Source organism: Bombina bombina, chromosome 1 (genome assembly GCF_027579735.1).
Source record: "Bombina bombina isolate aBomBom1 chromosome 1, aBomBom1.pri, whole genome shotgun sequence".
In the NCBI taxonomy this organism is placed as follows: Eukaryota; Metazoa; Chordata; class Amphibia; order Anura; family Bombinatoridae; genus Bombina; species Bombina bombina.
In genome coordinates, this window is record NC_069499.1 from 341,018,726 (window position 1) to 341,045,078 (window position 26,353).

The 26,353-nt window shown below is 39.7% G+C and overlaps 1 protein-coding gene across 1 annotated transcript in view; it reads right to left on the reverse strand.

Annotated features, from left to right (window-relative positions):
- Positions 1-26,353, reverse strand: part of USP37 (ubiquitin specific peptidase 37) — a 343,747-nt gene that overhangs the window by 123,495 nt on the left and 193,899 nt on the right. The gene's annotated exons all lie outside the window — the stretch shown is intronic.

Here is a 26,353-nt window from a genome sequence, read left to right on the forward strand (position 1 = left end):
AAAAATCATAATTTATGAAGGAGCTTACCTGATAAATTCATTTCATGAGTCCATGAGCTAGTGACGTATGGGATATACAATCCTACCAGGAGGGGCAAAGTTTCCCAAACCTCAAAATGCCTATAAATACACCCATCACCATACCCACAATGAATTCAGTTTAACGAATAGCCAAGTAGAGGGGTAAGAAAATAAGGAGTAGAAAAGCATACAAAAAGAGGAACTGGAAAAATAATTGTGCTTTTATACAAAAAACATAACCACCATAAAAAGGGTGGGCCTCATGGACCCTTGCCAATATGAAAGAAATGAATTTATCAGGTAAGTTCTTACATAAATTATGTTTTCTTTCATGTAATTGGCCAGAGTCCATGAGCTAGTGACGTAAGGGATGGAAATACTCAAGAGTCACTAGAAAGGGAGGGATAAAATAACAACAGCTATTTCCACTGAGAAATTAAATCTACACAATAAATAAGTTTTCCTTGAAAACACATAAATCAAAAAGCAGTAGAATCAAACTGAAACAGCTGCCTAATGAACTTTTTCTACCAAAGACTGCTTAAGAAGAAGCAAATACATCAAAATGGTAAAAACAATAAAAGTATGCAAAGAAGACCAAATGACTGATTTGCAAATTTGATCAACCTAAGCTTTATTCTGAAAAAGCCCAATAAATGGCAACTGAACTTAGTAGAATGTGCTGTAAAACTCTGAGGCGGAGTCTGTCCTGCCTCGAAATAAGCCTTGAAAAACAAAAGCTTTAACCAGGATGCCAAAGAAATGACAGAGGCTTCCTAACCTTTTCTGGAACCAGAAAAACAGCAGATAGACTAGAAGTCTTCTGAAATCCTAGTAACTTCGATATAGAATTATAAAGCTCTTGCCACATCCTAAGGATGTAAAGAACTCTCAAAGAATTCTTTAGGATTAGGACACAAAGAAGGAACAACAATTTCTCTACTAATGTTGTTCAAATTCACAACCTTAGGGAAAAAAGTCCACAAAACAACTCATCTAGATGAAAAAAATCAGATAAGGAGACACACAAGAGAGAGCTGATAAATCAGAAACTCTTGTAGCAGAAAAGATGGTCAAAAGAAACAACACTTTCCAAGAAAGAAGATAATCTTCAAACCAAATAAGACTCCAAAAAAGAGAAATTAATAAATGAACAGGCTTGATACCAACCAAAGCCTGAACAAAACAGTGAATATCAGGAAGTTTAAACAATCTTTCTAGAAAATAAAACAGAAAGAATAGAGATTTGTCCCTTCAAAAAATTTGAAGACAAACTTATCCAAACCATCCTGAAAAAACTGTAAAATCCTAGGAATTGTAAAAGAATGCCAAGAGAATTTATGAGAACACTATAAAATATAGGTTTTACAAACCTGATAATACATGTTCCTTGAAACAGACTTATAAGCCTGCAACATAGTGATAAAAATAAAGTCAGAGAAACCTCTATGACTAAACACTAATCAATTTCCATACCCCCAAATTAGTAATTTGAGATGCCGATGGAAAAATAGCCCCTAGAACAAGAGGGCTGGAAAAGAGAAAGCGGCCAAGGATGGCAACTTGGACATCTGAACAAGATCCACATACCAAACCTGTAAGGCCATGCTGATGCCATCAGAAACACATGACACTGTTCCAATATGATCTTGGAAATCACCTTTGGGGAAAAAAAAAACCAGAGGTGGAAGGATGTAGTAAGGTTGTAAAACCAAGACACTGCTAATGCATCTACCATCTCCACCTGAGGATCCCTGGACCTGAAAAGGTACCTGGGAAATTGAGAAAAACACATCTGTATAGAGACACCACTCTCCCGGATGTAAAGACTGACGGCTGAGATAATCCACCTCCCAAATGTCTAAAATCGTAAAAAAAAAATTAACAGTAGAATAATTACATCTAAGAACGTAATCAAGATACTTCTTAATTGCTTAAGGAACTATGAGTCCATATTGTTGATTGACATATGCCACAGTTGTGATATTGTCTGAAAATAAAAAATGAAAAAGTTCTCTCCTAAAAGAGGCCAAGCCTGAGAGAGCTCTGAAAAAATAGCACAGAGTTCTAAAATAGATTGGAAACCTCGCCTCTTGAAGTTTCCAAACCCCTTGTGCTGTCAAAAGACCCACAGACAGCTCCCCAACCTGTAAAACTTGCATCCATTAAGAATACAGTGCAGGAAGGACGAACAAAAGGAGGCCCCCTGAATAAAATGATAGACTAATTAACAAAACAGAGAGAGAAGAGTGTTAGGATTAAAAAATATCAACTATGATATCTAAAAACAATCAAACAAAAATAGAAGGCTACCTACCGAGCAACAATCCAAAATATCCTTTAATCCAATAAAGCAAAAGATACAAACACACCAACAGGAGGGCTCAAGCTACATTTAGATAGCTGGAGCCCTCCTATTAGTGTGTTTGTATCTTTCATTTTATTGGATTAAAGGATATTTTGGACTGTTGCTCAAGAGCCTTATATTTTTGTTCATTTGCTACGTGCGGTCGTCCACTGCTTTTTGTTGGCTCCACACCCCCCTGTATCTGGCTAGGTCTGGTTCTTTTATCCGCCCTTTACTCACTTCATGCGGAAGTTTTCTTGTAGCACTCTCCCTTTTTATCTAAAAACAATCCCTGTATCATTGATTCAGTATGCAAAGCAAAAAGAGATCTCATATGAAAAATGAGCAAAGGGAACCACGCCTGATGCTGCAGTTACGAGACCTAAAACGTCCATGCACACAGCCACTGAAAGAAATGTTCTAGACTGTAAGTTAGACAGGCTAACACCACTTACAATTTACTTTTGTCCGATAAAGACATGAACACCCTAGAAACCCAAAAAGAAGTGACCCTTGACTGAGGAATGGAACTCTTTAGGTAAATTAAATCCTCTAACCAAGTCTTGAAGAAACAAAAAACTTAGTTGATTCTTGAGGGATTTCACAAAAAGAAAAGTCCATATATTTGAATACTGCTCTTTCATATGTATGTATTGGGTATTTGTAAAGCGCGTCTAATCACCCGTAAGGGACTGAAGACGCTGCTCATTTAAACGACCTCGGAAGGATGAAAGGCTGAATGGACCTCGCCGGAAATCGAACCTGCAACCCTCAAGTTGCAACAGAGCTCAGCCACAGTGCATTAGCATGCTGAGCGATCTGTCCGGCTTTAATAAAAGAAAAGTTTAAGCTAATACCAAGATACCATCCAAATAGGGAAGCACCACAATACCCTACTGTCTGAAGACAGAAGAAGGGCACCAAGAACCTTTGAAAAGACTCAAAGCTGTCACTAAACCAAATGGAGAAGCGACAAATTGGTAAAGCTTAATAAGAAAATTTCAGAATCCACAAGTAGTCTGATCGAAATAAAATATGAGGATAAATATCCTGAAAAATGGAGTAGACATAAAATGACCTTAACAAAAAGGCATAATAGTCCTTATAATCGTCAACTCAAAAGTTGAGACTCAAACAAAACAATATAAAAAGTCTTCAGATCCAAGAATGGACTGAATAAACCTTCCTTCTTAGGGACAAATAATAGAATTGAATAGAAACCCCAATCCTGTTTCTGCAAAAAGAACTGGCATAATCACTCCTGAATACAAAATCACAGTGTACACTAAGAAAGAAATATTCTTCCCATAGAAGGTCTCATTCTAAAAATCTATTCAAACCCTAAGAATAATATAGAATTTAGACTGAGTTCATCCAAAAACAATTTAATCAGACTCCACCAGAAGGACTGGTTTGAGAACCGCACCTTCATGCAGTCTAATAACTAGTAATTTATATAGCGTTTTTCTCCCAGAAGGATACAAAAAAAACCCACTTCTTCAGTGCTTACACTTGGAGTTAATCAAATTAGCAGCTGATAAAAACAGTAGTTATTATTACCCAAATAAATGGTACACAATAAATTGACCTCAAAGGCCAAAAGGGCTGAATTAACATTGCCGGGAAATTAATCTATCACCCTTAGATCTAGAACAAGCGTTTGTAGTCAGGACATTCACCAACTGATCTACATCACCGGTCTTAAAAGTAGGGCAGAAAAAACTCTAAACCTCCAGAAATAGTGGAGCTAATAGAAATCAAACAAATTATTATCCTAACAAGAAAGAGATAATAAAATATATTTAAAATCATAATAATAGATATAGTAAACATAATGAAATGAATACATCTAAAGTAAATAGAGTTATATACTTAAGAATCTGAAACTGCTTATGCTTACTGTTCAACAAAGGTTGAGAGAACAGTAATGTCAGCCACAGATAAAGCTGAGCTAAAAATATAAACAGTACGTTAATATGCTCTACTAAAGTTATATTCAAATTCTAAAGAATCCTGAAAACAAGTACCAAATTTCCTTAGAAATAATAGTACAGTCCCAAGAGGGAATCAGAATAACCATTCTTTAGAATATAATACAGATAGTATATTGAATAGGAAAAAAACCTCAAAAGCACAAATGTTAAAATCCAGATTTGAAAAGGATTATTAACATAGTTAATAGGAGGACTAGACTCCTAAAAGCTATAAATAGAAACATTTCCTTAAAACAACAAAAAATGTTCAAATTAAAAATAAGTAGAATTTTAAAAACTGATACAGGATTCTTTGAGCCAAAGAAACCATCAGTAGAATAAAATTAAATATGCTGTTGGTCAGAGCAAAATTAATTAAATCTTAAAAACTTTGAAAAGACCTGGTAAGTTTACTTAAAGGCATAATAGCAGTCATAACCTTTTATGATGTAAGCAACATGTGATGTTTGCAGATGAAATCAAGTACATGAACTGAATATGTAAAAAACAGTAAATGGTAGTGTACATGTAGAAACATTGCTAGCATAAAACAAGATAAATAAATGCCAAATAATTGAACTTAAAAAAATGAAAACAACACACTTAGCTTTGTAGAATTGTGTTCCAGGGCATCATAGTTTCTACAGTAACATAACAGAAAACGAAAAACTAACATTAGGCAAAACATTAAATTTCCACAATAAAACAGTTTTAGTAGAGAAAAACAAAAGCAGGCATAATAGCTTTCAAGGTTCATGAAAACAGAAAGCAATAGAGAGAGAGGGATAAAATAACTAAAATTTGGTGCCAAGAATGATGCATTACGCAAAAAGAAGTTAAAAAAATTTGGCGCAAAATAACACCAGGAAATGACAGCACTCGCGTCATAACAAATACGATTTCACACCAAAACAACTAGCGTCAACAAAGACGCAAAAAAACTGAATTTATGCTTACCTGATAAATTACTTTCTCCAATGATGTGTCCGATCCACGGCGTCATCCATTACTTGTGGGATATTCTCCTCCCCCACAGGGAAAGGCAAGGAGAGCACACAGCAAGAGCTGTCCATATAGTCCCTCCCAGGCTCCGCCCCCCAGTCATTCGACCGACGGTTAGGAGAAAAAAAAAGGAGAAACTATAGGGTGCCGTGGTGACTGTAGTGTATAGAGAAAGACATTTTTCAAACCTGATTAAAAAACCAGGGCGGGCCGTGGACCGGACACACCGTTGGAGAAAGTAATTTATCAGGTAAGCATAAATTCTGTTTTCTCCAACATTGGTGTGTCCGGTCCACGGCGTCATCCATTACTTGTGGGAACCAATACCCAAAGCTTTAGGACACGGATGAAGGGAGGGAGCAAATCAGGTTACCTAAACAGAAGGCACCACGGCTTGCAAAACCTTTCTCCCAAAAATAGCCTCCGAAGAAGCAAGAGTATCAAATTTGTAGAATTTGGCAAAAGTGTGCAGAGACGACCAAGTCGCTGCCTTACATATCTGATCAACAGAAGCCTCGTTCTTGAAGGCCCATGTGGAAGCCACAGCCCTAGTAGAGTGAGCATTGATTCTTTCAGGAGGCTGCCGTCCGGCAGTCTCATAAGCCAATCGGATAATGCTTTTCAGCCAGAAAGAAAGAGAGGTAGCAGTAGCTTTTTGTCCTCTCCTCTTACCAGAATAAACGACAAACAAAGAAGAAGTTTGTCTGAAATCCTTTGTTACTTTTAAATAGAACTTTAAAGCACGGACTACATCTAAATTGTGTAACAAACGTTCCTTCTTTGAAACTGGGTTCGGACACAAAGAAGGGACAACTATTTCCTGGTTAATATTCTTGTTGGAAACAACTTTTGGAAGAAAACCAGGCTTGGTACGCAAAACAACCTTATCTGAATGGAACACCAGATAGGGTAGATCACACTGCAAAGCAGATAATTCAGAAACTCTTCTAGCAGAAGAAATAGCAACCAAAAACAGAACTTTCCAAGATAGTAACTTGATATCTACGGAATGTAAGGATTCAAATGGAATCCCTTGAAGAACTGAAAAAACAAAATTTAGACTCCAGGGAGGAGTCAAAGGTCTGTAAACAGGCTTGATTCTAACCAAAGCCTGTACAAAAGCTTGCACATCTGGCACAGCTGCCAGTCGTTTGTGTAACAAGACAGATAAAGCAGAAATCTGTCCCTTTAGAGAACTCGCTGACAATCCCTTATCCAAACCTTCTTGGAGAAAGGAGAGGATCCCGGGAATTTTAATCCATGAGAATCCCTTGGCATCACACCAACAGATATATCTTTTCCATATTTTATGGTAAATCCTTCTAGTCACAGGTTTTCTGGCTTGGACCAGAGTATCTATCACTGAATCTGAAAACCCGCGCTTGGATAAAATCAAGCGTTCAATTTCCAAGCAGTCGGCTGGAGAGAAACTAGATTTGGATGTTTGAATAGACCTTGTACTAGAAGATCCTGTCTCAAAGGTAGCTTCCCTGGTGGAGCCGATGACATATTCACCAGGTCTGAATACCAAGTCCTGCGTGGCCACGCAGGAGCTATCAGAATCACCGAGGCCTTCTCCTGTTTGATCCTGGCTACAAGCCTGGGAAGTAGAGGGAACGGTGAAAACGCATAAGCTAGGTTGAACGACCAAGGCGTCACTAATGCATCCACTAGAGTCGCCTTGGGATCCCTGGATCTGGACCTGTAGCAAGGAACCTTGAAGTTCTGACGAGACGCCATCAGATCCATGTCTGGAATGCCCCATAATTGAGTCAACTGGGCAAAAACCTCTGGGTGGAGTTCCCACTCCCCCGGATGGAAAGTCTGACGACTCAGATAATCCGCCTCCCAGTTGTCTACTCCTGGGATGTGAATTGCAGATAGATGGCAGGAGTGATCCTCCGCCCATTTGATGATCTTGGATACCTCTCTCATCGCCAAGAAACTCCTTGTTCCCCCCTGATGGTTGATGTAAGCTACAGTCGTCATGTTGTCTGACTGGAATCTTATGAATCCGGCCTTCGCTAGTTGAGGCCAAGCCCGGAGAGCATTGAATATCGCTCTCAGTTCCAGGAAGTTTATCGGGAGAAGAGACTCTTCCCGAGACCATAGACCCTGAGCTTTCAGGGAATCCCAGACCGCGCCCCAGCCTAAAAGACTGGCGTCGGTCGTGACAATGACCCACTCTGGTCTGCGGAAACTCATTCCCTGAGACAGGTGATCCTGTGACAACCACCAACGGAGTGAGTCTCTGGTCATCTGGTCTACTTGAATCTTGGAGACAAGTCTGTATAGTCCCCATTCCACTGCTTGAGCATGCACAGTGTTAATGGTCTTAGTTCCTTTTGCTCAAATTCATCTATGTCCATTGCTGCAACCATCAACCCTACTACTTCCATGCACTGAGCTATGGAAGGCTGCAGAATAGAGTGAAGAACTTGACAAGCGTTTAGAAGCTTTGACTTTCTGACTTTTGTCAGGAAGATCTTCATTTTTAAAGAATCTATTATCGTTCCCAAGAAGGGAACTCTTGTCGACGGAGACATGGAACTCTTTTCTACGTTCACCTTCCACCCGTGAGATCTGAGAAAGGCTAGAACAATGTCTGTATGAGCCTTTGCTTTGGAAAGAGACAACGCTTGAATTAGAATGTCGTCCAGATAAGGTGCCACTGCAATACCCCTTGGTCTTAGAACCGCTAGAAGGGACCCTAGCACCTTTGTGAAAATCCTTGGATTGATCTTTGTGGATAGGAATATGTAGATACGCATCCTTTAAATCCACGGTAGTCATAAATTGACCCTCCTGGATTGTAGGTAAAATTGTTCGAATGGTTTCCATTTTGAACGATGGAACTCTGAGAAATTTGTTTAGAATTTTGAAATCCAGAATTGGTCTGAAAGTTCCCTCTTTTTTGGGAACTACAAACAGATTTGAGTAAAACCCCAGTCCTTGTTCCACAGTTGGAACTGGGTGTATCACTCCCATCTTTAACAGGTCTTCTACACAATGTAAGAATGCCTGTCTCTTTATTTTCTGAAGATAAGTGAGACATGTGGAACCTTCCCCTTAGGGGTAGTTCCGTGAATTCTAGAAGATAACCCTGAGAGACTATTTCTAGTGCCCAGGGATCCTGAACATCTCTTGCCCAAGCCTGAGCAAAGAGAGAGAGAGTCTGCCCCCTACTAGATCCGGTCCCGGATCGGGGGCTACCCCTTCATGCTGTCTTGGTAGCAGCAGCAGGCTTCTTGGCCTGTTTACCCTTGTTCCAGCCTTGCATTGGTTTCCAAGCTGGTTTAGTCTGGGAAGCGTTACCCTCTTGTCTAGAGGCTGCAGAGTTGGAAGCCGGTCCGTTCCTGAAATTGCGAAAGGAACGAAAAACAGAATTTATGTTTACCTGATAAATTTCTTTCTCCAACGGTGTGTCCGGTCCACGGCGTCATCCTTACTTGTGGGATATTCTCTTCCCCAACAGGAAATGGCAAAGAGCCCAGCAAAGCTGGTCACATGATCCCTCCTAGGCTCCGCCTACCCCAGTCATTCGACCGACGTTAAGGAGGAATATTTGCATAGGAGAAACCATATGGTACCGTGGTGACTGTAGTTAAAGAAAATAAATTATCAGACCTGATTAAAAAAACCTGGGCGGGCCGTGGACCGGACACACCGTTGGAGAAAGAAATTTATCAGTTAAACATAAATTCTGTTTTCTCCAAAATCGGTGTGTCCGGTCCACGGCGTCATCCTTACTTGTGGGAACCAATACCAAAGCTTTAGGACACGGATGAAGGGAGGGAGCAAATCAGGTCACCTAAATGGAAGGCACCACGGCTTGCAAAACCTTTCTCCCAAAAATAGCCTCAGAAGAAGCAAAAGTATCAAACTTGTAAAATTTGGTAAAAGTGTGCAGTGAAGACCAAGTCGCTGCCCTACATATCTGATCTGAGACCCAACCAAACCCAAAGGGGAATACGATACCAAATGATGCCTTCAGAAAGCCTTTTCTAAGTATCAGAGCTCCTCTCACATGCGACTGCATGCCATGCCTCTCAAAAAACAAGTGCGCCACACCGGCGCGAAAATGAGGCTCTGCTTATGCTTTGGGAAAGCCCCCAGAGAAATAAGGTGTTCTAATACAGTGCCTGCCGATATTATAATATCAATATACCCAGATAAAATGATTCCTCAAGGCTAAATATGTTTTAAAAATGAATCGATTTAGCCCAGAAAAGTCTACAATCTTAATAAGCCCTTATGAAGCCCTTATTTACCATCGTAATAAACATGGCTTACCGGATCCCATAGGGAAAAATGACAGCTTCCAGCATTACATCGTCTTGTTAGAATGTGTCATACCTCAAGCAGCAAGAGACTGCACACTGTTCCCCCAACTGAAGTTAATTGCTCTCAACAGTCCTGTGTGGAACAGCCATGGATTTTAGTTACGGTGCTAAAATCATTTTCCTCATACAAACAGAAATCTTCATCTCTTTTCTGTTTCTGAGTAAATAGTACATACCAGCACTATTTTAAAATAACAAACTCTTGATTGAATAATAAAAACTACAGTTAAACACTAAAAAACTCTAAGCCATCTCCGTGGAAGATGTTGCCTGTACAACGGCAAAGAGAATGACTGGGGTAGGCGGAGCCTAGGAGGGATCATGTGACCAGCTTTGCTGGGCTCTTTGCCATTTCCTGTTGGGGAAGAGAATATCCCACAAGTAAGGATGACGCCGTGGACCGGACACACCTATGTTGGAGAAATTGGACTTATTCTTAGCCTTGAAAGGCCTATCTTGTGGGAGGGCATGGCCCTTTCCCCCAGTGATGTCTGAAATAATTTCTTTCAATTCTGGCCCAAAAAGGGTCTTACCTTTGAAAAGGATATTAAGCAATTTTGTCTTGGAAGATACATCCGCCGACAAAGACTTTAGCCAGAGCGCTCTGCGCGCCACAATTGCAAACCCTGAATTTTTCGCCGCTAATCTCGCTAACTGCAAAGCGGCATCTAAAATAAAGGAATTAGCTAACTTAAGTGCGTGAATTCTGTCCATGACCTCCTCATATGGAGTCTCCTTACTGAGCGACTTTTCCAGTTCCCTCGAACCAGAAAACACGCGCTGTAGTGACAGGAATAATGCACGAAATTGGTTAAAGGAGGTAACCATGCTGTACAAAAATCTTTTTTTAAGCAAACCCTCCAATTTTTTTATCCATAGGATCTTTGAAAGCACAATTGTCCTCAATGGGAATAGTCGTGCGTTTGGCTAGTGTAGAAACCACCCCCTCGAACCTTAGGGACTGTTTGCCATGTGTCCTTCCTGGGGTCGACCATGGGGAACAATTTCTTAAATTATAGGAAGAGGGACAAAAGGTATGCCTGGCTTCTCCCACTCCTTATTCACTATGTCCGCCACCCTCTTAGGTATCGGAAAAGGCATCAGGGTGCACCGGGACCTCTAGGAATTTGTCCATCTTGCACAATTTTTCTGGGATGACCAAATTGCCACAATCATCCAGAGTAGATAGCACCTCCTTAAGTAATGCGCGGAGATGCTCTAATTTTAATGTCACAACATCAGGTTCTGCCTGCTGAGAAATTCTTCCTATCAGAAATTTCCCCATCTGACAAACCCTCCCTCACTGCCACTTCAGATTGGTGTGAGGGTATGACAGAAAAATTATCATCAGCGCCCTCCTACTCTACAGTGTTTAAAACAGAGCAATCGCGCTTTCTCTGAAATGCTGGCATTTTGGATAAAATATTAGCTATGGAGTTATCCATTACTGCCGTCAATCGCTGCATAGTAACAAGCATTGGCGCGCTAGAAGTACTAGGGTTCGCGCTGCGCGGGCATAACTGGTATAGACACAGAAGGAGATGATGTAGAACTATGTCTACTTCTTTCATCTGAGGAATCATCCTGGGCAACTTTACAATTTGTGACAGTACTGTCCTTACTTTGTTTGGACGCTATGGCACAATTATCACACATATTTGAAGGGGGAACCACATTGGCTACCATACATACAGAACATGATCTATCTGAATGTACAGACATGTTAAACAGGCTTAAACTGGTTAATAAAGCACAAAAAACGTTTTAAAACAAAACCGTTACTGTCTCTTTAAATGTTAAACAGGGCACACTTTATTACTGAATATGTGAAAAACTATGAAGGAATTATCCAATCTTTACCAAATTTTCACCACAGTGTCTTAATACATTCAAAGTATTGCACCCCAATTTTCATTTTTTTTTAATAAATCTTTATTAAAAAGCGACGCGTTTCTCAGCTAAAACAAGCTGTTTCCTCAGGCTAAAACATTGAATAATGTTTTAGCTGAGGAAACAGCTTGTTTTAGCTGAGAAAACGCGTCGCTTTTTAATAAAGATTTTTACAGAAATACACTTGCTTTTTGGACACCTTTTATATCATTTGTATGCTGCTAACTCTCTGGCACCTGAGAGTTATCCTGTTATCACCTGGAGGGATCAGTCTACTGGGCGACTGTTTGGTTCCAGTCTGCAGTATATGCACCTGCTGGTGCTTTGGATCTTGTAAGTAAGATTGCTCAGTTTACCACTCACTTGTCTAGACGTTACTGGGCTATGGTTTGCATATTTTGTGTTCACTCAGGAACCTGCTAATCACCACGACCAAGGACCACTATTTGACCCATGAAGTATACCAGTGAGCTGGACCACTGAGAGGCTCCAGACTGCTTCATAAGCACCAATGGGTGCGCCTCCATTGTGAGTATCTAATTACCTTGTGGATTTTATCATCTGTTTTTTTGCTATACTAGGCCATGTTTGGCGCCTCTGTGTTTTATATTTTTTCAGTTACCCATCTATCAGGAAGACCATCCTAAGACAGAGCTGCCTACCGTGTTTTGGATCCATTTTATGATTGGGACTGTATCACTATAACTCATTTGGACTTTATGTTGGTACATCTTCATATATATGTATAAGCATATTTGTATATTCTACAAGTAACAATTTAGGTTTTTGTTATTGCTTTAGCATTTGTTTAGTTGATACGCCTTAGGAGGCGCCCCCTAAGGGTAGTAATACACACTGGTGTGTATTACACCCTCATTTTCTCAACACATGAAACTGGGCTGGTTAGTTAGTCCTGTGTTAATGCCGTTATTTTTTTTTTTATTTGTGCTGCTTTCGTTTTTGAGTTATAACAGTTTGTTTTTTTTGTCAGTGAAAATTATGTAAACCGCCATCCAATTCGCCACTGCTGTGTTAAGTTGGCACTTCATGTTTTTAAAATGAGAATAAAAATATACCATTTATTTATGCTGCAAAAATTAACATTTGTGCCAGTTTCGTTTTGGGCATATTAAGCATTATATATGATCAAACTCCGTCCACTTTGAACTCCACATTATTAAATTTTAAAACCAAACATACCATTTATTTGTTCTAAGATTCTGTTGATTTGTGCTAAAAAAAAAAATTAACGTTTCTGCTGGTTTGGTTTTGGAAATATTGAGCATTAAATAAGATCAAAACTCGCCCACTTTGCACCACAAATTATTAAAAATTTTCAAAATGTAATTTTTTTTTTTTTGTTAGTTTTAATTTTTTTATTGAGAATCAACAATAAAACAAAGTCTCACATTTTCAGTAAACAAGTAAGTAAATGAGTAGGGGCATGCAGGCCCCCTATTCCAAAAGGCACAAAAAGTAAATGAATGGACACGCAGGTCCAAAGTGGTCTTTATAGAAAAGTAACAGTCTGTGCATAATCCTTACATCTTATCGGAAGGGAGATCAAAAACAAAGATTACATTGAAAAAGGTTGATATATTACATTCAAGTTAGTCATAATGGGGGAAATGAGGCCGGGGGGGGCAAGGGGAGTGTGCAGCTTGGAGTCTTATTCTAGTTGTACTACGAAATTCAGATAGGGTGTGTTATAAACAATCAGCAGGCTATGTAAGGTACTGGGAGGGAGGAGGGTCCTATGTTTTGATGGATGAAAAAAGAAAAGTAAATTTATGCTTACCTGATAAATTAATTTCTTTTACGATAGGACGAGTCCACGGATTTCATCCTTAATTGTGGGATATTAACCTCCTGCTAACAGGAAGTGGCAAAGAGCACCACAGCAGAGCTGTATATATAGCCCCTCCCTTCCCCTCCACCCTCAGTCATTCGGCCAAAGGTATAGGAAGAGAAATGGAAAGGCTAAAAGGTGCAGAGGCGACTGAAGTTTACAAAAAATATAAAGAAAAAAACTGTCTTAAAGAACAGGGTGGGCCGTGGACTCATCATATCGTAAAGAAATTAAATTTATCAGGTAAGCATAAATTTACTTTTCTTTTACAAAGATATGACGAGTCCACAGATTTCATCCTTACTTGTGGGAAACCAATACCAAAGCAAAAGGACACGGATGAAAGGGAGGGACAAGACAGGAACCTAAACAGAAGACACCACTTGCTTGAAGAACCGTTCTCCCAAAAATAACCTCAAAAGAAGCAAAAGTATCAAATTTGGAAAATTTGGAAAAAGTGTGAAGGGACGACCAATTCGCAGCCTTACAAATCTGTACAACAGATGCATCGTTTTTAAAGGCCCATGTGGAAGCCACCGCCCTAGTAGAATGAGCCGTAATTCTTTCAGGAAGCTGCTGTCCAGCAGTCTCATATGCCAGGCGGATGATACTTCTCAGCCAAAAAGAAAGAGGTAGCCGTAGCTTTCTGACCCCTACGCTTTCCAGAATAAACAATGAATAATGAAGATGATTGACGGAAATCCTTAGTTGCCTGTAAGTAAAACTTAAAGGCACGGACCACTTCCAAATTATGCAACATACGCTCCTTCTTAGAAGGATTAGGACACAAGGAAGGAACAACAATTTCCTGATTAATATTCTTATTTGAAACTACCTTAGGAAGAAATCCAGGTTTAGTACGTAACACCACCTTATCAGAAAGAAAAATGAGATACGGAGAATCATACTGTAGCGCTGAAAGCTCAGAAACTCTTCGAGCAGAAGAAATAGCAACTAAAAACAGAACTTTCCAAGATAACAATTTAATAACTATGGAATGCATGACTTCAAACGGAACCACTTGAAGAACTCTAAGAACTAAATTCAAACTCCAGGGAGGAGTAATGGGTCTAAATACAGGCTTAATTCTAGATAGAGCCTGACAAAAAGACTGAACATTGGGCACATTTGCCAAACGTTTGTGAAACAGAATTGACAAAGCTGAAATTTTGTCCCTTTAAGGAACTTGCTAATAACCCTTTCTCCAATCCTTCTTGGAGAAAAGACAGAATCCTAGGAATCCTAACTTTACTCCATGAGTAACCCTTGGATTCACACCAATAAAGATATTTACGCCATATCTTACAATAGATTTTTCTAGTGACAGGCTTTCTAGCCTGTATCAAAGTATTGATGACCGAATCAGAGAAACCTTGCTTCGATAAAATCAAGCGTTCAATCTCCACGCAGTCAGCTGCAGAGAAATTGGATTTGGATGTTGGAAAGGACCTTGAATGAGAAGGTCCTGTCTCAATGGAAGTTTCCACGGTGGCAGAGAGGACATGTCCACTAGATCCGCTTACCAAGCAGGCGCCATCAGGATCACTGAAGCTCTCTCCTGTTTGATTCGCGCAATCACGCGTGGGAGGAGAGGAAACGGTGGAAACACATAAGCTAGGCTGAACAACCAAGGCACTGCCAAGGCATCAGTTCGGCCTGAGGATCCCTTGACCGGGATCCGTATCTTGGAAGCTTGGCATTCTGCCGAGATGCCATCAGATCCAATTCCGGTCTGCCCCATCTGAGAATCAATGAGGCAAATACCTCCGGGTGAAGTTCCCACTCCCCCGGATGAAAAGTCTGTTGACTTAGAAAATCCGCTTCCCAGTTCTCTACTCCTGGGATGTAGATCGCTGACAGATGACAAGAGTGGGCCTCCGCCCAAAGGATTATCTTGGATACTTCCATCATCGCTAAGGAACTCCTTGTTCCCCCCTGATGATTGACATAAGCCACAGTCGTGATGTTGTCCGACTGGAATCTGATGAATTTGGCCGAAGCCAACTGAGGCCACGTCTGAAGCGCATTGAATATAGCTCTCAGTTCCAGAATATTGATTGGAAGTAGAGACTCCACCTGAGTCCAAACCCCCTGAGCCTTCAGGGAGTTCCAAACTGCACCCCAGACCAGAAGGCTTATATCCGTTGTCACTATCACCCACGAGGGTCTGCGGAAACAAGTCACCTAGGACAGATGATCCAGCGACAACCACCAAAGAAGAGAGTTTCTGGTCTCTCGATCCACATTTATCTGAGGAGATAAATCCGCATAATCCCCATTCCACTGTCCGAGCATGGACAGTTGAAGTGGTCTGAGATGAAAGCGAGCAAACGGAACAATGTCCATTGCCGCTACCATTAATCCAATTACCTTCATACACTGAGCCACTGATGGCCGAGGAATGGATTGAAGTGCTCGGCAAGTATTTAGAATCTTTGATTTTCTGACCTCTGTCAGAAATATTTTCATGGCTACCGAGTCTATCAGAGTTCCCAAGAAAGGAACCCTGGTCTGTGGAACAAGTGAACTTTTCTCTATGTTCACCTTCCTGAGTTCTCAGGAAAGACAACACTATGTCCGTGTGAGGTTTTGTCAGATGTTAATTTTTGCAGCACAAAACAGCACAAATGTAGCACTAACGAAATACAGTGAATTTTTTATTTGTGCAGATTGTAGGGGGGGCCAGCTTTACACAGCCACACTGATGCCTCTGGTGATGAGGAAAAAAAAAAAATTACGTTTACCTGATTAATTTCCTTCTTGGCAGTGAGGGTCCACAAAAATATTCATAACCTATGGGAAATACCAGGAGGAGGTAGACACCCCAAACAGTACATTGAAGTATCCCCTCCCACTTACCCTCCCCCTCCCAGTAATTCAAGCCGAGGATAAGGAAAAAGTAGAGACACAAGGGGTACAGAGGTGCCAAGACTGCTGCCACTACACAGTACAGGACGGGTTTGTGGACTCTCACTGCCAAGAAAGAAATTAAATTATCAGGTAAGCATAAATTTTATTTTCCTTCTAATGGCAGTGAGAGTCCACGAAAAACATTCATAACATGGGAAATCAATATCTAAGCTGTGGAGTACACAAATGTGGGGGAAAGTAGGGAAGGTATTCCTAATTGCTAGCCACCGCCGCTTGTAGAACCCTTCTCCCAAAAGATGCCCCTACTGTGGCAAAAACATAATTTATGTAAGAACTTACCTGATAAATTCATTTCTTTCATATTAGCAAGAGTCCATGAGCTAGTGACGTATGGGATATACATTCCTACCAGGAGGGGCAAAGTTTCCCAAACCTCAAAATGCCTATAAATACACCCCTCACCACACCCACAATTCAGTTTAACGAATAGCCAAGAAGTGGGGTGATAAGAAAAAAAGTGCGAAAGCATATAAAATAAAGAATTGGAATAATTGTGCTTTATACAAAATCATAACCACCACAAAAAAAGGGCGGGCCTCATGGACTCTTGCTAATATGAAAGAAATGAATTTATCAGGTAAGTTCTTACATAAATTATGTTTTCTTTCATGTAATTAGCAAGAGTCCATGAGCTAGTGACGTATGGGATAATGACTACCCAAGAAGTGGATCTTTCCACACAAGAGTCACTAGAGAGGGAGGGATAAAATAAAGACAGCCAATTCCTGCTGAAAAATCCACACCCAAAATAAAGTTTAACGAAAAACATAAGCAGAAGATTCAAACTGAAACCGCTGCCTGAAGTACTTTTCTACCAAAGACTGCTTCAGAAGAAGAAAATACATCAAAATGGTAGAATTTAGTAAAAGTATGCAAAGAGGACCAAGTAGCTGCTTTGCAGATCTGGTCAACCGAAGCTTCATTCCTAAACGCCCAGGAAGTAGAAACTGACCTAGTAGAATGAGCTGTAATTCTCTGAGGCGGAGTCTTACCCGACTCAACATAAGCAAGATGAATTAAAGATTTCAACCAAGATGCCAAAGAAATGGCAGAAGCTTTCTGGCCTTTTCTAGAACCGGAAAAGATAACAAATAGACTAGAAGTCTTACGAAAAGATTTCGTAGCTTCAACATAATATTTCAAAGCTCTAACAACATCTAAAGAATGCAACGATTTCTCCTTAGAATTCTTAGGATTAGGACATAATGAAGGAACCACAATTTCTCTACTAATGTTGTTGGAATTCACAACTTTAGGTAAAAATTCAAAAGAAGTTCGCAACACCGCCTTATCCTGATGAAAAATCAGAAAAGGAGACTCACAAGAAAGAGCAGATAATTCAGAAACTCTTCTGGCAGAAGAGATGGCCAAAAGGAACAAAACTTTCCAAGAAAGTAATTTAATGTCCAATGAATGCATAGGTTCAAACGGAGGAGCTTGAAGAGCTCCCAGAACCAAATTCAAACTCCAAGGAGGAGAAATTGACTTAATGACAGGTTTTATACGAACCAAAGCTTGTACAAAACAATGAATATCAGGAAGAATAGCAATCTTTCTGTGAAAAAGAACAGAAAAAGCAGAGATTTGTCCTTTCAAAGAACTTGCGGACAAACCCTTATCTAAACCATCCTGAAGGAACTGTAAAATTCTCGGTATTCTAAAAGAATGCCAGGAAAAATGATGAGAAAGACACCAAGAAATATAAGTCTTCCAGACTCTATAATATATCTCTCGAGATACAGATTTACGAGCCTATAACATAGTATTAATCACAGAGTCAGAGAAACCTCTTTGACCAAGAATCAAGCGTTCAATCTCCATACCTTTAAATTTAAGGATTTCAGATCCTGATGGAAAAAAAGGACCTTGTGACAGAAGGTCTGGTCTTAACGGAAGAGTCCACGGTTGGCAAGAGGCCATCCGGACAAGATCCGCATACCAAAACCTGTGAGGCCAATGCCGGAGCTACCAGGAGAACAAACGAGCATTCCTTCAGAATCTTGGAGATTACTCTTGGAAGAAGAACTAGAGGCGGAAAGATATAGGCAGGATGATACTTCCAGGGAAGTGATAATGCATCCACTGCCTCCGCCTGAGGATCCCGGGATCTGGACAGATACCTGGGAAGTTTCTTGTTTAGATGGGACGCCATCAGATCTATTTCTGGAAGTTCCCACATTTGAACAATCTGAAGAAATACCTCTGGGTGAAGAGACCATTTGCCCGGATGCAACGTTTGGCGACTGAGATAATCCGCTTCCCAATTGTCTACACCTGGAATATGAACCGCAGAGATTAGACAGGAGCTGGATTCCGCCCAAACCAAAATTCGAGATACTTCTTTCATAGCCAGAGGACTGTGAGTCCCTCCTTGATGATTGATGTATGCCACAGTTGTGACATTGTCTGTCTGAAAACAAATGAACGATTCTCTCTTCAGAAGAGGCCAAAACTGAAGAGCTCTGAAAATTGCCCGGAGTTCCAAAATATTGATCGGTAATCTCACCTCCTGAGATTCCCAAACTCCTTGTGCCGTCAGAGATCCCCACACAGCTCCCCAACCTGTGAGACTTGCATCTGTTGAAATTACAGTCCAGGTTGGGAAGCACAAAAGAAGCCCCCTGAATTAAACGATGGTGATCTGTCCACCATGTTAGAGAGTGTCGAACAATCGGTTTTAAAGATATTAATTGAGATATCTTCGTGTAATCCTTGCACCATTGCTTCAGCATACAGAGCTGAAGAGGGTCGCATGTGAAAACGAGCAAAGGGGATCGCGTCCGATGCAGCAGTCATAAGACCTAGAATTTCCATGCATAAGGCTACCGAAGGGAATGATTGTGACTGAAGGTTTCGACAAGCTATAATCAATTTTAAACGTCTCTTGTCTGTTAAAGACAGAGTCATGGACACTGAATCCATCTGGAAACCCAGAAAGGTTACCTTTGTCTGAGGAATCAAAGAACTTTTTGGTAAATTGATCCTCCAACCATGATCTTGAAGAAACAACACAAGTCGATTCGTATGAGATTCTGCTAAATGTAAAGACTGAGCAAGTACCAAGATATCGTCCAAATAAGGAAATACCACAATACCCTGTTCTCTGATTACAGACAGCAGGGCACCGAGAACCTTTGTAAAAATTCTTGGAGCTGTAGCTAGGCCAAACGGCAGAGCCACAAACTGGTAATGCTTGTCTAGGAAAGAGAATCTCAGAAACTGATAGTGATCTGGATGAATCGGAATATGCAGATATGCATCCTGTAAATCTATTGTGGACATATAATTCCCTTGCTGAACAAAAGGTAAGATAGTCCTTACAGTTACCATCTTGAATGTTGGTATCCTTACATAACTATTCAATATTTTTAGATCCAGAACTGGTCTGAAGGAATTCTCCTTCTTTGGTACAATGAAGAGATTTGAATAAAACCCCATCCCCTGTTCCGAAACTGGAACTGGCATAATTACTCCAGTCAACTCTAGATCTGAAACACATTTCAGAAATGCTTGAGCTTTTACTGGGACACGGGAAAGAAAAAATCTCTTTGCAGGAGGTCTCAACTTGAAACAAATTCTGTACCCTTCTGAAACAATGCTCTGAATCCAAAGATTGTGAACAGAATTGACCCAAATTTCTTTGAAAAAACGTAACCTGCCCCCTACCAGCTGAGCTGGAATGAGGGCCGCACCTTCATGTGGACTTAGAAGCAGGCTTTGCCTTTCTAGCTGGCTTGGATTTATTCCAGACTGGAGATGGTCTCCAAACTGAAACTGCTCCTGAGGATGAAGGATCAGGCTTTTGTTCTTTGTTGAAACGAAAGGAACGAAAACGATTATTAGCCCTGTTTTTACCTTTAGATTTTTTATCCTGTGGTAAAAAAGTTCCTTTCCCACCAGTAACAGTTGAAATAATGGAATCCAACTGAGAACCAAATAATTTGTTACCCTGGAAAGAAATGGAAAGTAAAGTTGATTTAGAAGCCATATCAGCATTCCAAGTTTTAAGCCATAAAGCTCTTCTAGCTAAAATAGCTAGAGACATAAACCTGACATCAACTCTGATAATATCAAAAATGGCATCACAGATAAAATTATTAGCATGTTGAAGAAGAATAATAATATCATGAGAATCACGATGTGTTACTTGTTGCGCTAAAGTTTCCAACCAAAAAGTTGAAGCTGCAGCAACATCAGCCAAAGATATAGCAGGTCTAAGAAGATTACCTGAACACAGATAAGCTTTTCTTAGAAAGGACTCCATTATCCTATCTAGAGGATCCTTAAACGAAGTACCATCTGACGTAGGAATAGTAGTACGTTTAGCAAGGGTAGAAATATCCCCATCAACTTTAGGGATCTTGTCCCAAAAATCTAATCTGTCAGGCGGCACAGGATATAATTGCTTAAAACGTTTAGAAGGAGTAAATGAATTACCCAAATTATCCCATTCTTTGGAAATTACTGCAGAAATAGCATCAGGGACAGGAAAAACTTCTGGAATAACTACAGGAGTTTTAAAAACCTTATTTAAACGTTTAGATTTAGTATCAAGAGGACCAGAATCCTCTATTTCTAAAGCAATTAGGACTTCTTTACGCAAATAACGAATAAATTCCATTTTAAATAAATATGAAGATTTATCAGCATCAACCTCTGAGACAGAATCCTCTGAACCAGAGGAATCATCAGAATCAGAATGAAAAAATTCATCTGTAGGGAGAGAAGTTTTAAAAGATTTTTTATGTTTACTAGAAGGAGAAATAACAGACATAGCCTTCTTTATGGATTCAGAAACAAAATCTCTTATATTATCAGGAACATTCTGCACCTTAGATGTTGAAGGAACTGCAACAGGCAATGGTACTTTACTAAAGGAAATATTATCTGCTTAACAAGTTTGTCATGACAATCAATACAAACAACAGCTGGAGGAATAGCTACCAAAAGTTTACAGCAGAAACACTTAGCTTTGGTAGATCCAGCACTAGACAGCGATTTTCCTGTAGTATCTTCTGACTCAGATGCAACGTGAGACATCTTGCAATATGTAAGAGAAAAAACAACATATATATAAAGCAAAATTGATCAAATTCCTTAAATGACAGTTTCAGGAATGGGAAAAAATGCCAAAGAACAAGCTTCTAGCAACCAGAAGCAATAAAAAAATGAGACTTAAATAATGTGGAGACAAGAGTGACGCCCATATTTTTTCGCGCCAAATAAGACGCCCACATTATTTGGCGCCTAAAATGCTTTTTGGCGCCAAAAATGACGCCACATCCGGAACGCCGACATTTTTGGCGCAAAATAACGTCAAAAAACATAATTTATGTAAGAACTTACCTGATAAATTCATTTCTTTCATATTAGCAAGAGTCCATGAGCTAGTGACGTATATCCCATACGTCACTAGCTCATGGACTCTTGCTAATTACATTTAAGAAAGTGACGCAACTTCCGGCGACACGTATGACGCCGGAAACGGAAACATAATTTATGTAAGAACTTACCTGATAAATTCATTTCTTTCATATTAACAAGAGTCCATGAGCTAGTGACGTATGGGATATACATTCCTACCAGGAGGGGCAAAGTTTCCCAAACCTTAAAATGCCTATAAATACACCCCTCACCACACCCACAAATCAGTTTAACGAATAGCCAAGAAGTGGGGTGATAAGAAAAAAAGTGCGAAGCATATAAAATAAGGAATTGGAATAATTGTGCTTTATACAAAAAAATCATAACCACCCCAAAAAAGGGTGGGCCTCATGGACTCTTGTTAATATGAAAGAAATGAATTTATCAGGTAAGTTCTTACATAAATTATGTTTTCTTTCATGTAATTAACAAGAGTCCATGAGCTAGTGACGTATGGGATAATGACTACCCAAGATGTGGATCTTTCCACACAAGAGTCACTAGAGAGGGAGGGATAAAATAAAGACAGCCAATTCCTGCTGAAAATAATCCACACCCAAAATAATAGTTTAACAAAAAACATAAGCAGAAGATTCAAACTGAAACCGCTGCCTGAAGTATTTTTCTACCAAAAACTGCTTCAGAAGAAGAAAATACATCAAAATGGTAGAATTTAGTAAAAGTATGCAAAGAGGACCAAGTTGCTGCTTTGCAGATCTGGTCAACCGAAGCTTCATTCCTAAACGCCCAGGAAGTAGATACTGACCTAGTAGAATGAGCTGTAATTCTCTGAGGCGGAATTTTACCCGACTCAACATAGGCAAGATGAATTAAAGATTTCAACCAAGATGCCAAAGAAATGGCAGAAGCTTTCTGGCCTTTCCTAGAACCGGAAAAGATAACAAATAGACAAGAAGTCTTACAGAAAGATTTCGTAGCTTCAACATAATATTTCAAAGCTCTAACAACATCCAAAGAATGCAACGATTTCTCCTTAGAATTCTTAGGATTAGGACATAATGAAGGAACCACAATTTCTCTACTAATGTTGTTGGAATTCACAACTTTAGGTAAAAATTCAAAAGAAGTTCGCAACACCGCCTTATCCTGATGAAGAATCAGAAAAGGAGACTCATAAGAAAGAGCAGATAATTCAGAAACTCTTCTGGCAGAAGAGATGGCCAAAAGGAACAAAACTTTCCAAGAAAGTAATTAATATCCAATGAATGCATAGGTTCAAATGGAGGAGCTTGAAGAGCCCCCAGAACCAAATTCAAACTCCAAGGAGGAGAAATTGACTTAATGACAGGCTTTATACAAACCAAAGCTTGTACAAAACAATGAATATCAGGAAGAATAGCAATCTTTCTGTGAAAAAGAACAGAAAGAGCAGAGATTTGACCTTTCAAGGAACTTGCGGACAAACCCTTATCTAAACCATCCTGAAGAAAATGTAATATTCTCGGTATTCTAAAAGAATGCCAAGAAAAATGATGAGAAAGACACCAAGAAATATAAGTCTTCCAGACTCTATAATATATCTCTCTGGATACAGATGTACGAGCCTGTAACATAGTATTAATCACAGAGTCAGAGAAACCTCTTTGACCAAGAATCAAGCGTTCAATCTCCATACCTTTAAATTTAAGGATTTCAGATCCTGATGGAAAAAAGGACCTTGAGACAAAAGGTCTGGTCTTAACGGAAGAGTCCACGGTTGGCAAGAGGCCATCCGGACAAGATCCGCATACCAAAACCTGTGAGGCCATGCCGGAGCTACCAGCAGAACAAACGAGCATTCCTTCAGAATCTTGGAGATTACTCTTGGAAGAAGAACTAGAGGCGGAAAGATATAGGCAGGATGATACTTCCAAGGAAGTGAAAATGCATCCACTGCCTCCGCCTGAGGATCCCGGGATCTGGACAGATACCTGGGAAGTTTCTTGTTTAGATGAGAAGCCATCAGAACTATTTCTGGAAGTTCCCACATTTGAACAATCTGAAGAAATACCTCTGGGTGAAGAGACCATTCGCCCGGATGCAACGTTTGGCGACTGAGATAATCCGCTTTCCAATTGTCCATACCTGGGATATAAACCGCAGAGATTAGACAGGAGCTGGATTCCGCCCAAACCAAAATTCGAGATACTTCTTTCATAGCCAGAGGACTGTGAGTCCCTCCTTGATGATTGATGTATGCCACAGTTGTGACAATGTCTTATCTGAAAACAATGAACAACTCTCTCTTCAGAAGAGGCCAAGACTGAAGAGCTCTGAAAATTGCACGGGGTTCCAAAATATTGATCGGAAATCTCACCTCCTGAGATTCCCAAACCCCTTGTGCCGTCAGATACTCCCACACAGCTCCCCAACCTGTAAGACTCGTATCTGTTGAGATTATAGTCCAGGTCGGAAGAACAAAGAAGCCCCCTGAACTAAACGATGGTGATCTGTCCACCATGTCAGAGAGTGTCGTAAAATCGGTTTAAAGATATTAATTGAGATATCTTTGAGTAATCCCTGCACCATTGGTTCAGCATATAGAGCTGAAGAGGTCGCATGTGAAAACGAGCAAAGGAGATCGCATCTGATGCGGCAGTCCTAAGATCCAACATTTCCATGCATAAGGCTACCAAAGGGAATGATTGTGACTGAAGGTTTTGACAAGCTGATATCAATGTTAAACTTCTCTTGTCTGACAAGGACAGAGTCATAGACACTGAATTTATCTAGAAACCTAAAAAGGTTACCCTTGTCTGAGGAATCAATAAACTGATTGGTAAATTGATCCTCCAACCATGAACTTGAAGAAACAACACAAGTCGATTCGTATGAGATTCTTCGAAAATGAGAAGACTGAGCAAGTACCAAGATATCGTCCAAATAAGGAAATACCAAAACCCTATTCTCTGATTACAGAAAGAAGGGCACCGAGAACCTTTGAAAAAAATTCTTGGAACTGAGGCTAGGCCAAATAGTAGAGCCACAAAACTGGTAATGCTTGTCTAAAAAGAGAATCTCAGACACTAAAAATGATCTGGATGAATCGGAATATGCAGATACACATCCTGTAAATCTATTGTAGACATATAATGCCCTTGCTAAACAAAAGGCAGGATAGTCCTACAGTAACCATCTTGAATGTTGGTATCCTAACATAACGATTCAATAATGATAGATCCAGAACTGGTCTGAAGGAATTGACCTTCTTTGGTACAATGAAGAGATAAAATAAAACCCCAGCCCCTGTTCCAGAACTGGAACTGGCATAAATACTCCAGCCAACTCTAGATCTGAAACACATTTCAGAAATACTGAGCCTTGCTGTGTCAATTGGGACACGGGAAAGAAAAGAATCTCTTAGCAGAAGGCCTTAACTTGAAGCCAATTCTGTACCTTTCTGAAACAATGTTTCTGAAACCAGAGATTAAGAACGGAATTGATCCAAATTTCTTTGAAGAAAACGTAATCTGCCCCATACCAGCTGAGCTGGAATAAGGGCCGCACCTTCATAGGTACTTAGGAGCTGGCTATAGGATTCTATAAGGCTTGGATATATTCCAAACTGGAAATAGTTTCCAAACTGATACCGCTCCTGAGGATGAAGGATCAGGCTTTTGTTCCTTGTTGTGAGGAAAGGAACGAAATGATTATTTACCCTGGAAAGAAAGGGAAAGCAAAGTTGACTTAGAAGACATGTCAGCATTCCAAGTTTAATCCATAAAGCTTTTCTAGCTAAAATAGCTAGAGACATATACCTGACATCAACTCTAATGATATCAAAAGATGGTATCACCAATAAAATTATTAGCATGTTATAGAATAATAATAATGCTATAAAATTATGATCTGTTACTTGTTGCGCTAAAGCTTCTAACCAAAAAAGTTGAAGCTGCAGCAACATCCGCTAAAAATATAGCAGGTCTAAGAAGATTACCTGAACATAAGTAAGCTTTTCTTAGAAAGGAATCAATTTTCCTATCTAAAGGATCCTTAAATGAAGTACTATCTGCCATAGGAATAGTAGTACATTAGCAGGAGTAGAGACAGCCCCATAACCTTAGGGATTTTTGTCCCAACAAACTCTAATCTGTCAGATGGCACAGGATATAATTTGCTTAAACGTCTAGAAGGAGTAAATAAATTACCCAAATTATTCCATTCCCTGGAAATTACTTCAGAAATAGCATCAGGGAGATAAAACACTTCTGGAATAACTACAGGAGATTTAAAAACCTTATTTAAACGTTTACATTTAGTATCAAGAGGACCAGAATCCTCTATTTCTAATGCAAATAACACTTCTTTAAGTAAAGAACGAATAAATTCCATCTTGAACAAATACAAAGATTTATCAGCATCAACCTCTGAGACAGAAACCTCTGAACCAGAAGAACCATTATCAGTATCAGAATGATGATGTTCATTTAAAAATTCATCTGAAAAAAAGAGAAGTTTTAAAAGACTTTTATGTATACTAGAAGGAGAAATAACAGACATAGCCTTCTTAATGGATTTAAAAAATAAAATCTCTTATGTTATCAGGAACACTCTGAAAATTAGATGTTGACGG